A 6,529-nucleotide genomic window follows, 5' to 3' on the forward strand; every position below is an offset into this window, starting at 1 on the left:
ACTTCCCCTACGCTTAAATCAAATCTTTCAGTTTTTTATTTGTTACCAACTCATTTTAGAAGTCAAAGCTTTCTTCAAACATTGAATGTGCAGCTCAATGTAGCTGCCATGGAGCTTCGTATGATTTTGAAGTTTAGCGGTTCCCTGTCCGATATCTGCAAAACTGTTGCTACTATCGAATTGCAGTTAAAAAGCGTCAGCTGTTGATCGTCTAGTGTATAGAGTTTTGTTAGAAAATATGGTTTTTGTAGCGATAGAGGCAATGGTATCGAACCTCGAAAAATATTTTCCGAATAACCTAAATTCTGAAATACCTAACAAAAGTAGGTACTATGATTATGAATTAATTAGATCATATTTTTCTAAAAAGTCTATTTTGGTTGAAGCTTTCACCTTCAGGAATATGGTCCATGGTTTTTGTTCCAATTTATTTCCAAACAGGTGAGACTGAATAGATATATGATCAGAAAATCTAAAATTCCGTCCTATTTCAGATCGCTAGCGATTCTGCAGGGAGAGCATCGTGCTTGAGTTTTGCAGGCAGAATCGCACCGTTCCGCTTATTCGCCAAAAAGGATTTTGCTTCAAAAAGCGCCAAAACCCAATAAAAGCGTATTTTATGTTACCTATGTATTTATTTTCCATTGTTTTAAGTAAAGAAAGTAAATTCGATTAATTCGAATAAGGAGAATAACACGTAGAAATCAAGCAATGATGCAAACCGCGACTCGAATCATGATAGATTCTCTGTGTCATGGTGTTTGACTCGCGCTTGATTTAAATTTTGGATGAGATTTAGGAATTTAACACAGTAAAGGTCGTTTTCTAACTGGGATAGACTTTCCGCAAAATTTTGGTCCGCAAGGCATTTTAATGGAGCTGAATTTTGATTCCGTGTTGAAATCCAAGCAATTATGCAGCAGGAAATACATGGACGCCAGGGTATAAGGCTTGGGTAAAACAAATTGTAGAGATAATTTATTCTGAGTCAAAGGAGAACATTTTAATCTTGATGTCTATGATCCATATGATTGCCTTACAAAACGTTAGTCTTAGTTAAAATTGTAAATTTAAAAAATCTAATAATTTCTTTTAAAATACTAAGTAATCGCTAATAATGTTTCCTATTTTTCTGTATTTCGCGAGACATTATCTAGAAATAAGTGGAATGCGGGACGTTTCGCGGGACGCTTTTCAGCGCGGGACAAATAGTGAAAATGCGGGACTGTCCCGCGAAACGCGGGACGTATGGTCACATTACTCAAATCGCAAAGTCATATTTCCAATTTAGTACAAGCATACCTGAAACGGCAATACACGAACTACTCGTAAAGTGGCCGTACTGCTCGTGAATCTTGTCATGGATTTGTTCATATGTGTTTAAACGTTGGAATTCTTTAAACTTGGAGTTCGGAACGGTAAAATGAAGTATCCGTTTTTGGGCGCAGAAAACCGTCGAAAAAAATGTCAGGTTCAGCTTTCAGGATTTGTAAGCAACATTGGATTCCGTGACCCATAACAAACCGACATGGATTCCCAACAGGCTATTTTGCTTCCGCACTTTAAAACACTGAAAACCCACAGGCGGCACACAAAACATGCCATTAAAATTTTCGAAATTACACGTTAAATGGGGGGGGGGGGTCAAAAACTCCAAATTTTGCGTTACGTAATTTGTGAACAAACCCTTATTTGATTCTCCAGCTAAATTTCTTACAATCTAATCAAAATTTCCTCCGTTTTCAACGACATCTTAATTTTTTTCTGCTTATTTTTATAGCTTTCTGATACCTCAGCAAGAAAAAACAATTGAATTGAAGTAAGTTTAACAAATCAGGTGCAAAGAATGGCTATTTGATCACATGAAAAAACTGCTTGTTCGGACCCGGGGGACAGCTACCGGATACATAAATTCATTTTGCACCATAGATACATTATATATCTAACAAATCATGATCGCTATTTGATATATGACTAATATTGACCATCTCGACATAATCAGATTACATTCGATTGATTTTAATATTGTTGAGTCAAACCTTCTAAAATAAGGCGAAACATGAAATTTGTCGACATTTTTGTTCAATTTAAAATTTCGTATAAAGTTCACAACATGAGGATCTGATATTCCATGCAGGTAAAGGGCTTTCTTTTGTACTACATGAGATGACGGAGGGATCTCTGCAAGTGTTGTTTTTGGAAGTGTCCGGCGCTGGGGGATCTCCCCCTACTTAATCCTCAAAGCGCAAGGCGATTTGTTTTCGAAACGTGAAACGTGAATAACCATTCAATTAATTAACAATAAACGTTTTTTAGGTTTGTTGTTTAAAACAACATTGCTAAAGGGTTAAAGATATAAATTCGAATGAAACAAATCAAATACTTTTTCAAATTTGCAGTCCCTTCAATGCCAAACGTTTGAAATTTAAGAATGATTCATAAAACAAGGAGAAATCTAATTAATCGTGGATTTCGCTGCTGTTAGTTCGTATCATGAGAACAACAGCTGATGTACTACTTTTATGGCAACAATCCAAAATTAGAAGAAAAAACTTGATCTTTTGCTTACACGCCCCAATACTCTCTAAAGCTACGACATCCATTTGTTTGCGATGTAGTCACTGAGCACTTCGAATTTTCATAGTTACAAAACCGACCAGTATCTCATAAATCCGTTCTTTTCGAAATCGTCATCGTTCCTATTCTGCTTTCCGTCATATTGTACAGTACCATCAATATTGACTTTAACGCTGTTAATGAGTAAACTTAATCGAGTATTTGTCGAAGGAAGCATTGTAGCTATGACTTCATATAGCTATGTGGCTATGGGCTTGAGCTTGGGTGCGCACAACGACTAAAAGGCAACACAAATAATAGATTTGAATGAGTTGATCTAACATTTGTAACAGGTACTCTACTCTGTGAAGTGTTCACTGGCATTGCTATGTATTGTGCCTGATACATGCTCTGCATATATTATTTCAGTTAGCTCAATTTCATCATGAATGAACATACTAACCTACTTGAAACGACTATTGCAGTACAATTTCAATAAGTGCTGTTCAAAATTTCGGTTGAACTATAGTAACAGTTAAGAACAACAAATTTCCAGTTGGTTTCACTATTTGGAATGTTTATATTTTACAGGCACATCATATTTCAAATTTCTACGATTGAATAAAATCACAAAACAAAATAGAGTACTGCTAGACCCAACTGAACAAGCTGATGCCATCCGGCGTTTCTTTCAGAATGATCTGAATTCTGTACAAACAACGCGTCCCATCTCGATCGATCCTCAAAGAATAAATTATCCGTTCGGCGAGTTCTGATCCCGAGCGAAGCGCATCACCGGCTAAGTTCGTCAGCGTTGAGCGCGGAAAAAACGCATACCAGAATGAATGAACCAACGAAGCGTCGCGAGACAGAGCGAGAGACGAGAACAAATCCGCGACGCGAGTACGCAAACCGCGTGCAAAGTGCCACAACTAGACAAAAATGAAAACAGCTTTGGTGCTGGGGCGGCCGAGTCCTCGTCGTTTGTTGATTGTTCGGGTTATGCTTGGTCCGTATGCTACCGAGAGGAGGGGGGGTTTGTTGTCGTTGTTGGGTATGGCGGCTTCTTACCTGCCGTTCGCTACGCTCCTCCACCAATCCACCTGTCGGGGCAACCATTACATAGCGTAAATCTTCGCAAAGCGGTTAATCGATTGGAGGGTTGTTGCTCTAACCTGAAACCGGGACCAAGGCAAGAGCGGGCTCTACCAATGTGACGTGTGACGTTAGCTGGCTGATCTTGGGTACCGGCTACCGACGTCGTCGACTCGGGATCTCCGGTGTATAAATTCTTCGCCGACGGAAGGGTCACTATCAGTCGAGTGTCAGTAATCGATCTAAACGCAGTTCGCCTTTCGCGGTCAAGTCAAACCTCCCCCAAATTAGTCAAAATGAAATTCCTGCTCATGGTACGTGTGAATTTTATTGTGTCCATAGAAGGATATTTGAAGAATTGGTGATCCATTTGTTGTGCGACATAAGCGACTATTACAATGAATCGACAAATTTTTATTTCATGATTCACGAAAAAAAAATTCAAAAATTCTAGTGATATTGAAAACAACTGTGAGGTGTTTTAGAAATATTTTTAACAACAGTGACAGTGAAAACGCGAATTCTCATGATCAATAATCAGCTTCGTAACCGGAAAAGTGATGTGATAACTGATCTGTCCTTCTCTTCCGCAGACCATCTGTCTCGTCGTGCTGGCCTTCGCCCTGGTTGCCGCCGTGCCCGCCGTCAACGATGAGAGCATCTTCGGTGCCGATGGGGCCGCCGCCGACGACACCATCAACCCCCAGGACACGCAAGACCTGCTGTTCAAGAAGCTGCTGCTGAAGAAGAAGCTGCTCCTGCTGGGTTAGAATGTTTCCTCGCACGCAATCGACGCCTAGTCTCCAGTGAGGTTGGATCGGGTGTTGATACAGGGAGGAGAACCCGCTCGACGTTGTCTGCCTGGTGCAGACGCCGATGGGGGTTTTCCGCCGACTCGCCCAACGACCGTCAACGCGTAGGAAACTTTCTATTAGAGCGATAGGATTTTCTACTTTTACTCTTTATTTACGACTCACCTATTTGATAATTGGTTCTATTGAATCAAGGAATGATTGGAGAATGACTTGAGTGCAATGAATGAGTTTTACTCTTTTTGTGTAATATAGGAACTGCCAGTCAAATAGCTTCAATGCACAACCTGAATAAATGATAAGTCCTTAAAACTAAAATTAGCTTCTTTTAAAAAGTCGAATAATATCCGAAATATAGCCAAGGTCAACAACATCTTCATTCCAACTATCGAACAAATTATCACTAATGAATATTCAATTGCTGAAGATTCGCTCGTTTACTAGTGACGACAAGAGGCGATTGCTCAAGCACACCGCATGAGAAAACGGTTTTGAAGGATCATCGCATCCGCATGTTCAAAACTTGATTTTTTCCAGTTCAAGTGTAACCCACTTGATTTATGGATACGATCGAATATGAAATGGGTACGACTGTGAATTGCATCACGCTTCCATGGTGAGGAGGAGTGTTTCGCGAACCGTGACAATTGAGCGTCTGGTATTTTATTACATTTAATTCAAGAAATATTCTAGAGTTGCAAGATATTTATCTATAATTTGGAAACTTTTTCTTGTTCTTCCAAAGAAACAATGATATCATGATTTTTGTTGTAATCAGTTTCTTCAAAGGAAAGAGAAATATGGACGATCATACCAATCATATTGGTTTTTTTATTACTTTAGATATTTAACAAAATTCCAAAATTCTTTTATATTTATTTCCTCGTTTCTCAACAAGATTTACCAGACTATTTATAAATTTTCTCTGAAATGAGACTGTGACCACATGTCATCCTTGGTCGGCGCATCTCACCGTATTTGATATTTGGTCAGCTGTGGTTCAATACATCCTAAAATGGACCATATGTTACTGTCATCAACGGATACAATATGGGAGAGATGTTACCGTAAGAAATAGAACCTCTGAAGCAAATAAATGGAGTACTGCTGATATTGAGAACAAGCCTCCCGGAATCCAAAACAAATTTCACTCGCGTTTTCAAGGGCAACACACTCAATACGGAAGCAACGCACAACTGTCATTTTTTATTATTCCAGCTTTGCTGGGTCGCAGCATACGTGAAATAATAAAAAAAAGATAGTTGTGCGTTGCTTCCGTGTAGAGTGGGGTGTCCTTGAATCCGTTTTCCAATTTTTTGACAGAATTTCTTCCAAAATTCAGACAAAATTCCTACCGGAATTTTGAGATATTCCCTTCCAGAATTCGGACACAATTCCTCCCGGAATTAGAACAGAATTCCTTCTGGAATTCGGACAGGATTCCTTCTGAAATTCGGACAGAATTCCTTTCGGAAGTCAAAAAGAATTCCTTCCGGAATCCGGAATTCAGAAAGAATTCCTTCCGAAATTAGGACAGAACTCCTTCCGGAATTCGGACAGAGTTCCATTATTCGGAAAGAATTCCTTCCGGTATTCAGAAAGAATTCGGAATAAATTCCTTCCGAAATCCGGATGAAATTTCTTTAGGAATTCCGACAGAATTCCTTCCGGAATTCGGACAGAATTCCTTCCGAGATTCGGATAGAATTCCTTCCGGAGTACGACAATAATTTCTTCCGAAATTCGGCCACAATTCCTTCTGGAATTCGGAAAATATTCCTTCCGGAATTCGGAAAGATTTCCTTCCGGAATTCAGAAGGAATTTCTTCTGGACTTTCGAAGAATTCCTTCCGGAATTCGGAAAAAATTCCTTCCGGAATTCGGACGAAATTTCTTCCGGAATTCGGGCGGAATTCCTCCCGGAATTCGGACAGAGTTTCATGATTCGGATAGAATTTCTTCAGAAATTCGGACAGAATTCCTTCCGGAATTCCGACAGAATTTCTTCCAAAATTCGGACAGAATTTCTTTCGTAATTCGGACAGAATTCCATCCGGAATTTGAAC

At 39.4% G+C, this 6,529-nt stretch overlaps 1 long non-coding RNA gene across 1 annotated transcript; it reads left to right on the forward strand.

Annotated features, from left to right (window-relative positions):
- The first annotated feature begins 3,572 nt into the window (after window positions 1-3,572).
- On the forward strand, window positions 3,573-4,781 carry LOC134214843 (uncharacterized). Its single transcript, XR_009979940.1, has 2 exons — window positions 3,573-3,965; window positions 4,245-4,781. It is a non-coding gene; the product is annotated as an uncharacterized LOC134214843 (long non-coding RNA).
- Window positions 4,782-6,529: the final 1,748 nt, after the last annotated feature.

The sequence above is a fragment of the Armigeres subalbatus genome, chromosome 2 (genome assembly GCF_024139115.2).
Source record: "Armigeres subalbatus isolate Guangzhou_Male chromosome 2, GZ_Asu_2, whole genome shotgun sequence".
Taxonomy (NCBI): Eukaryota; Metazoa; Arthropoda; class Insecta; order Diptera; family Culicidae; genus Armigeres; species Armigeres subalbatus.